Source organism: Arachis duranensis, chromosome 5 (assembly GCF_000817695.3).
Source record: "Arachis duranensis cultivar V14167 chromosome 5, aradu.V14167.gnm2.J7QH, whole genome shotgun sequence".
Taxonomy (NCBI): domain Eukaryota; kingdom Viridiplantae; phylum Streptophyta; class Magnoliopsida; order Fabales; family Fabaceae; genus Arachis; species Arachis duranensis.
The window spans coordinates 89,369,645-89,379,079 of record NC_029776.3 but is presented as its reverse complement, the minus strand read 5'-3'; positions in this window follow the sequence as shown (position 1 = coordinate 89,379,079).

Genomic DNA, 9,435 nt, shown 5'->3' with positions numbered 1-9,435 from the left:
TTAATCTATGGTGTGTAGAAACTCCACCGTTGAAAATACATAAGAACAAGGTCTAGGCATGGCCGTGAGGCCAGCCCCCAAAATGTGATCAAAAGATCTAAAATGATCAAAGGATCCAAAGATCTAAAGATGATCCAAAGATGAAAATACAATAGTAAAAGGTCCTACTTATAGAAAACTAGTAGCCTAAGGTTTACAGAGATGAGTAAATGACATAAAAAATCCACTTCTGGGCCCACTTGGTGTGTGCTTGGGCTGAGCAATGAAGCATTTTCGTGTAGAGACTCTTCTTGGAGTTAGCGTACAAATTATCCGCTCATCACTTCTGTTGATCCTTCCATGAGAAATTTGGATGATTCCTCCATGAAGGATTATAGGTGTTTCCATAGGATTCTCCCATGTAATTCACCTCTTCCATTATAGGATTCTCAGGGTCATAAGCTTCTCCTTCAGAGGAGGCTTCTTTAGCACTGTCGGATGCGGCTTACAATCTAGTCAGATTCTGAGAAATCATATTGACTTTCTGAGTCAATATTTTGTTCTAAGCCAATATGGCATTCAGAGTATCAATCTCAAGAACTCCTTTCTTCTGAGTCACCCCATTATTCACAGGATTCCTTTTAAAAGTGTACATGAACTGATTATTTGCAACCATCTCAATGAGTTCCTGGGCTTCTGCAGGGGTTTTCGGATGAAGAGATCCACCAGCAGAATGGTCCAATGACATCTTGGACATTTCAGACAGACCATCATAGAATATACATATGATGCTCTGTTCTGGAAACATGTCAGAAGGACATATTTTGGTTAATTGCTTGTATCTTTCCTAAGCTTCGTAGAGGGATTCACCAGACAGAAGGTTTGGACGTCCACTCTGAGCTTACTCATCTTTTGAGGTGGAAAGAATTTGGTCAAGAAGGCATTGACTAACTTTTTTCAAGAGTTCAGGCTTTCTTTAGGTTGTGAGTCCAACCATGTCCTAGCTCTGTCTTTCACAGCAAAGGGGAAAAACATAAGTCTGTAGACCTCAGGATCAACCCCATTGGTCTTAACAGTATCACAGATCTGCAAGAATTCAGCTAAGAACTGATGAGGATCTTCTGATGGAAGTCCATAAAACTTGCAGTTCTGCTGCATTAGAGAAACTAATTGAGGCTTAAGCTCAAAGTTGTTTGCTTCAATGGCATGAATTGAGATGCTTCTTCCATAGAAGTTGGAAGTTGGTACAACATAGTCACCAAGCATCTTTTTTGCATCTCTAGCATTGTTGTTGGGTTCGGTTGCCATGTCTACTTCTTTTTTGAAATTCTCTGTAAGGTCCTCTTCGGAGCGTTGTGCTTTAGCTTCTCTTAGCTTCTTCTTCAGAGTCCTTTCAGGTTCAGGATCGGCTTCAACAAGAATATTTTTATCCTGTTTCTACTCATATGAAAAAGAAGAAAATAAAAGGAAGTAGTGGAATCCTCTATGTCACAGTATAGAGATTCCTTAATGTGTCAGAAGAAAAGAAGAATAGAAGAATGAGGTAGAAAAAGAACAAGAAGAATTTGAATACAAAGGGAGAGAGAGGGTTCGAATTATAAGTAGAAGAGAGGTCTTAGCAAATAAATAGAAAGGGATGAGAGAGAGAGTTTTCGAAAATTAAAATTAAAATTAAAATATTTAGTTAATTAAAAAGATTTTTGAAAAAGTGGTTGGTGATTTTCGAAAATTGCAAGTGAAAAAGTGGTTAGGTGGTTTTGAAAAAGATAAGAAATAGTATTTTGTTGAAAAAGATTTGAAAATAATTTTGAAAAGATGAGAAGTTAGGGAAAAAAATATTTTGAAATCAAATTAAAAGAGATATGATTGAAAAAGAGTTGATTTTAAAAAGATATGATTGAAAAGATTTGATTTTGAAATCAAAATTTGAAAAAGATATAATTAAAAAAAGATTTGATTGAAAAAGATATGATTTTAAAAAGATATGATTGAAAAGATATGATTGAAAAAGATTTGATTTTTAAAATTGATGACTTGACTAACAAGAAATTAAAAGATATGATTCTGAAATTTAAAGATTGATCCTTTCTTAATAAGAAAGTAACAACTTGCAATTTTTTGAATCAAAACATTAATTGTTAACAATGATTTTTTAAAATATGAGATAAGATTAAGAAAAAGATTTTTGAAAAATTAGTTTGAAAATTTTTAAAAACATTAAATGAAAAATGAAAAATGAAAGTTTAAAATATGTTTGATGTAAAAAGTTATGAATTAAAACATGAAAAATTGAAAAAAATCGAATTGGAAACAAAATTACCTCCCTTGTGCCATCATGGCGTTAAACGCCCAAAATGCTATCCATTCTAGCGTTTAACACCCAGAATGCTACCTCTTTGCTCAGGGAGGTCAGAATCCAACAGCATCTGCAGTCCTTTCTCAGCCTCTAAATCAGATTTTTGCTCAGGTCCCTCAATTTCAGCCAGAAAATACCTGAAATCACAAAAAAATACACAAACTCATAGTGAAGTCCAGAAATGTGATTTTTGCATAAAAACTAATAAAAATATACTAAAAAGTAACTAAAACATACTAGAAACTACCTAAAAATAATGCCAAAAAGCGTATAAATTATCCGCTTATCAGAGCCTAAGGCTATGGAAGCATAGAGGGGACTCTTTTGCACCAGGGAGTTTCTTATCTCCGAGTGGATTTTTATTTTTGTTTAATTTTAATATCTATGAATATCTTATCTTGGAATTATAGAGGAGCCTCTTCGAAAGGCTTCAAATCTATCTTAAATGATCTTATGTTTAGATACAAAACTAATTTTTGTATCTTGTTGGAAACCCATGTCTCGGGCACTAAGGCTGAGGCTATTATAAAAAAATTGGGGTTTGACTCGTGGTGTATTAGTGATGCTAAAGGTTTTTCAGGTGGCATCTGGTGTCTATGGAGGTCAAATTTATGGAACATAAAGCCACTCATCATTCACAAACAATTTGTTCATATGGAAATACAGTGGCAAAATAATGCTCCTTGGTTTTTTACTGCTATTTACGCCAGCCCTAGGGTCGGAAACAGAAGAGAGTTTTGAACAAAGATCAAGTATTTAGCTAAGAATATTAATGGACCTTGGTGTTTAGGAGGAGATTTCAACTCTATTCTTTCGATGAATGATACAGGGGTTCTTTTAACCTTTCTCTTGATACTAGTATTTTTAATGATGTTTTACTTAATTGTGAGCTTAAGGATTTAGGATTCTCTGGACCCCTTTTACTTGGCAAAGGGGGAATACAAAGAGAAGACTAAACTCTCTTTTAGACCTATTATTCCTGAAATTCCCTCACCGGAAAATTTTGGGCATTTTAGACCTATTAGTCTTTGTAATGTTTGCTATAAAATAGTGACTAAACTCATTGCATCTAGATTGAAAAAATATATGCCTTCTCTTATTTCTAATAGGCAGTCAAGTTTTGTGCCTGGCAGGGTTAGTGCAGATAATATCTTAGTAGCACAAGAGGTAGTTCACACCATGAGGAATAAAAAACATGGAAAAGGTTTGATGGCGATAAAAATAGACCTTGAAAAGGCTTATGACAGACTGAATTGGCTCTTTGTGATGGACTCCCTCAAAGACGTAGGGATCCCAGATCCAATTCAAAGTGTTATTAGCCTTTGTATATCAACGACATCCATGAACCTTATTTGGAATGGCTCTCCATCAGAAAGCTTCATTCTAAATAGAGGAATCAGACAGGGAGATCCTCTTTCCCCATACCTCTTTGTTTTGTATATTAAACGCTTATCCCATTTGATAAATAAGTTAGTTCATGATAAGAAATGGAAACCTATAACTTTATCAAGAGGGGGACCTAAAATCTCTCATCTCTGTTTTGCAAATGATCTAGTTCTATTTGCAAAAATGGATAGGAAACAAGTTCAGATTATCAAGGAGGCTTTAAACCATTTCTGTGAGTGTTCGGGACAGAAAATCAACCTTAGAAAATCTTGTGTGTACTTCTCCAACAATGTTAATCATACCATGAGACAAATGCTGAGCCAGGACCTAGGAATCAACCTCACAACTAACTTGGGAAAATACTTAGGAGTCCCTCTCATTCTTGAAAGATGCAAGCAACAACACTTTTAATTTGTTATTGACAAGATGCAAAGCAAGTTATCTAGCTGAAATAGAAATACTCTCTCCTTAGCTGGAAGGTGCACACTTGTGCAATCAGTGCTATCAATTATTCCTAGCTATTGCATGCAAACCATGAAGATTCCAGTAGCAGTGTGCAACAAGATAGACAAAATTTACAGAGATTTCTTATGGGGAAGTAGTGATGAGGAGAAGAAAATTCATCTTCTTAGCTGGGACAGCGTGTGTAAACCGAAAGAAAAGGGGGGTTATGCATCATAAAGGCACAAGAATCAAATTCCCTTTTCCTAATGAAGCTTGCTTGGGGCCTCATCCACAATAGAGAAGCACTCTGAGTCAAGGTTATGCGGGCAAAGTATGGTTGTGGCGAAGGTATCATGCCTAATATTAAACGCAGATCAAGTGATTCTAATGCATGGCTCAGGATTGCTAAAGTTTGAGAGAAATTTAAAAGTGGCCTTATTTGGAGGCTGGGAAATAGAGGTATGGCTTCTTTTTGGAAAGAACAATGGGTTCCAGGCTTTACAGAGCCGTCGAAAGTGTCTCTGGTTGAGTTAGATGAAAACAAACTAAATGAAAAAGTAGCAGATTATGTAACGAAAGATGGCGAGTGGGACTGGGAAGCGTTAAATATGGTCCTACCTGAGGAGGTCACAGACATTATTCATACTATTAAAGCACCCAATCCCTGTGTTGGAGATGATTTCATCAGCTGGCTAGCTAATCCGAGCGGTAATTTTTCTGTCAAATCAGCATATGAAACTTTCTACAGTGATAGGGGAGAAGACAACAGACTCTATAAACATATTTGGAAAGCAAAACTCCCACAAAGACTCAAGTCTTTTAGCTGGTTGATTACTCATGATGCTCTGATGAAAAATTTCAAGAGAAAAAAGAGAGGACTTACCGATGATGGAAGCTATCCAAGATGCCGAAATGATGATGAGACTCTGCTCCATGTGTTGCGTGACTGTCCTTTCATCCGCACCGTCTGGAATAGCATTGTCAATAGTAACTTGAAGCCTGACTTCTTCAACCAAACCCACAAGGAATGGCTGGAGAGCAATCTTTTAAAGTTTACTCCTCCCCACAATGGTACACCATGGACCATCATCTTTATTACTACCTGCAACACAGCTTGGAGATGCAGAAATGAGCTTGTTTTCAATAATCAGAATAGTCAACAAGCCCCAATTCAACATATGGTTACAATTCTAGCAGCAAACTACAATTACATTCTCAGCATTACTGAACAGAGTAGCAAAATTCTCAGACTTATCAGGACTGTGGAGATTGGGTGGGAACCACCTGAAGAGGGCTGGGCCAAGCTAAATGTTGATGGCTCTGTCTTACAACCAGGTAGCAGAGGAGCTAATGGCGGCATCATCCGTGACTTCAGAGGTAAGTTTCTCGCCGGATTTAGCATGAACATCGGGAAGTGTACAATCACAATTGTAGAACTTTGGGGGTTCTTTTTGGGTATGAAATTAGCTGTGGAAATGAGCATCCTCTACCTTGTGGTGGAGTCTGCTTCTAGTTGCGCCGTTCACCTTCTTCAAGTGCCGTGATGGAGAATCATGTGGGAGCTTCGTTGGTGCGTTTCATAAAAGAGCTTATGACTAGACCGCACAGGGTGGTGATTCGGCATGTTTTCAGAGAGGCTAACCAATGTGCTGACGCTTTGGCTAAGCATGGACAAATTATAGAAAAGGAGATTAGGTGGTTTGAAGAAGCTCCAGCCATGATGGTACCGTTGGTTTGTGCAGATGAAAAAGGGATGAAGTTTTCTAAAAATATTGTTGTTTAGTTTTTTTTTTTTGTTGCTTTGGACTTTAGGCCCCGTTTAGTATAAAAAAAATAGTGCATAATGAATGATATTTTTTAGAATAAGAATAATTAAAGTGTTGTTAAAAATAATTAATAAAAAGTTAATTCTATTAATATTTCGACATATTGTATTAATTATTCAAATATTAGAGATAAAATTAAATCAATTTCAAACAATGAAAAAATGTATTTAGTAATAAAAAGGATATGATTCATAGTTTTGAATAAGTTGCATATTATGTATTATTTTTTGGTGACTTGACAAAGGAACAAATTAAAGATAAAGAAAATTGCATATCATGTATGGTATTTAGAATAGTCGTCATTAATTAAAAAATCAAATATAATTATGATAAGATAAATTTTATCTAACTTTTTTTCTAAATTAATTTATAATTTACTTTCTATAATATATCAATTTTTAATTATATAATATTTTAATTTGATTATTAACTATATTATTCTTCTCCTAATACAGAGAAGAAAAACTTCTTTCCCAAATTAGGTACACTAACTCTATTTTTTTAATGGCTTTGACTCTATTCTAAGTCAGTTTCGAATCCTTCATGGTCGTCGCGTCTCCATTCCTATGTTTTGTCACCGGTGTCCCTTTCTCAAATCTAAAAGTTGTTCCATATACTTTCTCAAATTTAAAATAAATAAATGTTTGTTTTGGTATTATTAAATTGATAAAAAAATTTAAAAATTTTAGTGTATTTTACAAATTTTTAATAATAAAAATAAAATACTAAAAAAATAATATTTTTAAAATTTATTATTTATATTTTTTTAAAAAAATTAAAAATATATTTTTCACGTAATAAATAAATAAAAAATATTTTTATATTATTGTATTTAAACATAATTAATAAATAATTTTTTTTGTATGAAATATCAAAATATAGAATTATTTTTATTTTTTTAAAAAATATTTTTAAAATAAATAAATAAATATTTTGTTAAAAATTCACCAATAAAGAAGGGAGATAACCGAAAGAACAAAGTTCAATGTTTGCAACCTTCACCTTGAGGTCATCAACCAAGAGAGCAAAAAAATTAGAGAGCACAAGGGGTGAAGCATCAAATTTAGATCACACCTGCAAGTGAGGGAATGGATACTCTTTGTGCATTGTTTTTATCGTCCAGGTAATTAAGAATGCCATCTGGAATTGAATTACCTACTTTAATTGGAGCCATTTTTTTTTTCTAGTTGTGAGGGCCGAGGAGGATGAAATCAATAATTTGATAGATAGATGGATAAATATATCTAAATGATTGGAGTGGTTTTTAGATATATTTGCTATGCTTAATGGTATACTCCTTGATCTATCTATGTGTTTTTTTTTTTAGAATATTTTACGGCATATGAATCGTTAAACCCCATGGTGAATTTTATATTAGTTGACCTCACGAGTAAAGATTCATAAATAACGGCAGGCCACAGTATATACAGATTTATACATTCTCATGAAAATATCTAATTTAATTTTAATTCTAAATTTAATTAATTAATTAATTATAAATCGAGTTGAACTAGGAAATCCGTCGCGTAGCCAGACCAATCTCTGGCTAATATGAACAATGTTACGTAAGCTATAAACTATGGATATTTTGTTTAATTGTTGTATTTATGTGTTAGATATATTTTGGATATGATATTTATTAATATTTGTTTAACATGTGTATTTGTTGTGTCCAACCGTGTTTTAATAAAAAATAAAAAGTTTTTTTCCGAACACGTATAAACACACTTAAATATCATCACGTGTCAATATGTGAAATCTTATTCTTAAAATAAATTTAAATATAGTATATATTATTTTTTATTAAAACAAAAAATATTTTAAATACTTGATATAATTAAAATGAGATATTAAAAATAATTAAAAATTTTAATTTATATTTTAATATCAATAAAATATCAAAATATCATTACGATTTATCTAAAAAATACTTTATATTTATATGTATGCGTGTTTCTGTGTCATCTAAGATTTTAAAATTCGCGTGTCAGCGTATCCCGTATCATATCGTGTCCCATGTTTGTGTCAGTATCGATGCATCATAATACATAACTAACAAAATTTTTTATATTAAATTCTAAATCATAAATTTTAAACTCTAAATTCTAATAATATAAAATTAAAACGTTAGCTCTAAAGAATTAACTAGTATTGATAAAAATATTGAGTAAATAGTTAAATTAAGCCTTAAAATATCACTTATTTTTTAAATTAGTCATCAAAAGATTTTTTCAATTAAATTTGTGTTTTAAAAATTTTAAACTAGTCATGTTAATTTTTGTTGACAATGTCAAAATTTGTTAATGTAGCATGTTAAGTAACATCACAACACACTCCTAAAAATCTCAATTGACTATTAACATAATACATTTATGAAATTTGATCGAATTAAAGCCTAATTGAAGAAAGAACTTGAGGTGTATTAAAATTTTTCAATTTAAAGTTGATTTGATCCAATTTCATAAATTAATCATGTTAATAATAAATTAGAACTATTAGGTATGTTGTGATGTTAATTAACCTATAACATCAATAAACTTTGACACCCTTAACAATAAAAAAAGCGAAAAGACTAATAAGATTAATTTAAAATTTTTAAAAAATAAATTTGATTAAAAAAAAATTTTAAGAGCTAATTTAAAAAATAGATAATTTTTTAGAAATTAATTTGACCATTTATTCTAAAAATATTGTCTTTGTAACCTTTTTTACAGTATATTTTCTTCGTTTCAATCGTTTTCACTAATGTGTATTTTATATTAGTTGACATCTCAAGAGTAGAAAAGATTCCCATATAATTTTTTCTCTTTTTTTATGAAATAATCTAATTTAATTTAAATTCTTAATTCGCTTAATTAATTTCACTACATCTTAAAAACGCTTTTGATTTGGACCGATTCGTTACAGCACATATTTTTCAAGAAATTGGACCAAAATATAATTTTTCAGTCATATACGATTGTAATGAAGGATATTCCAATAGAAAGCCTTCATAATGTTAAATGTATTTCATTTCACATTTAAACTAGATTTATAGAGTTAATTCTCAAAGTGATTTTTAAATTTACAGTCGAGTTTTAATATTGTTTTTAAATTTAAAATCGTCTCAAATTTGTTTCTAAACTTAACAATAGTCATCCTTAAAGTATTTTTTGCCGATAAAATAATGACGTAGTTAGATAGAAACTACACTGAACGGATAAAATATCATCATTACATTTTTTGTTTTTAAATAGAACAGAAACAACATTGTTTAGAGTATCTTGAGGGCTTTCTACCCTCAAACATACTAAAATTCCTCAAAATACTCTAAACGACGTCATTTATGTTCTATTTAAGTGCCAAAAATAAAATAATAACGTTTTACTGATCTAGCATGACTTTCAGTGTGATTTCTGTCTAAACGATCGTTGTTAAATTTAGGAATAAATTTAGACAATTTTA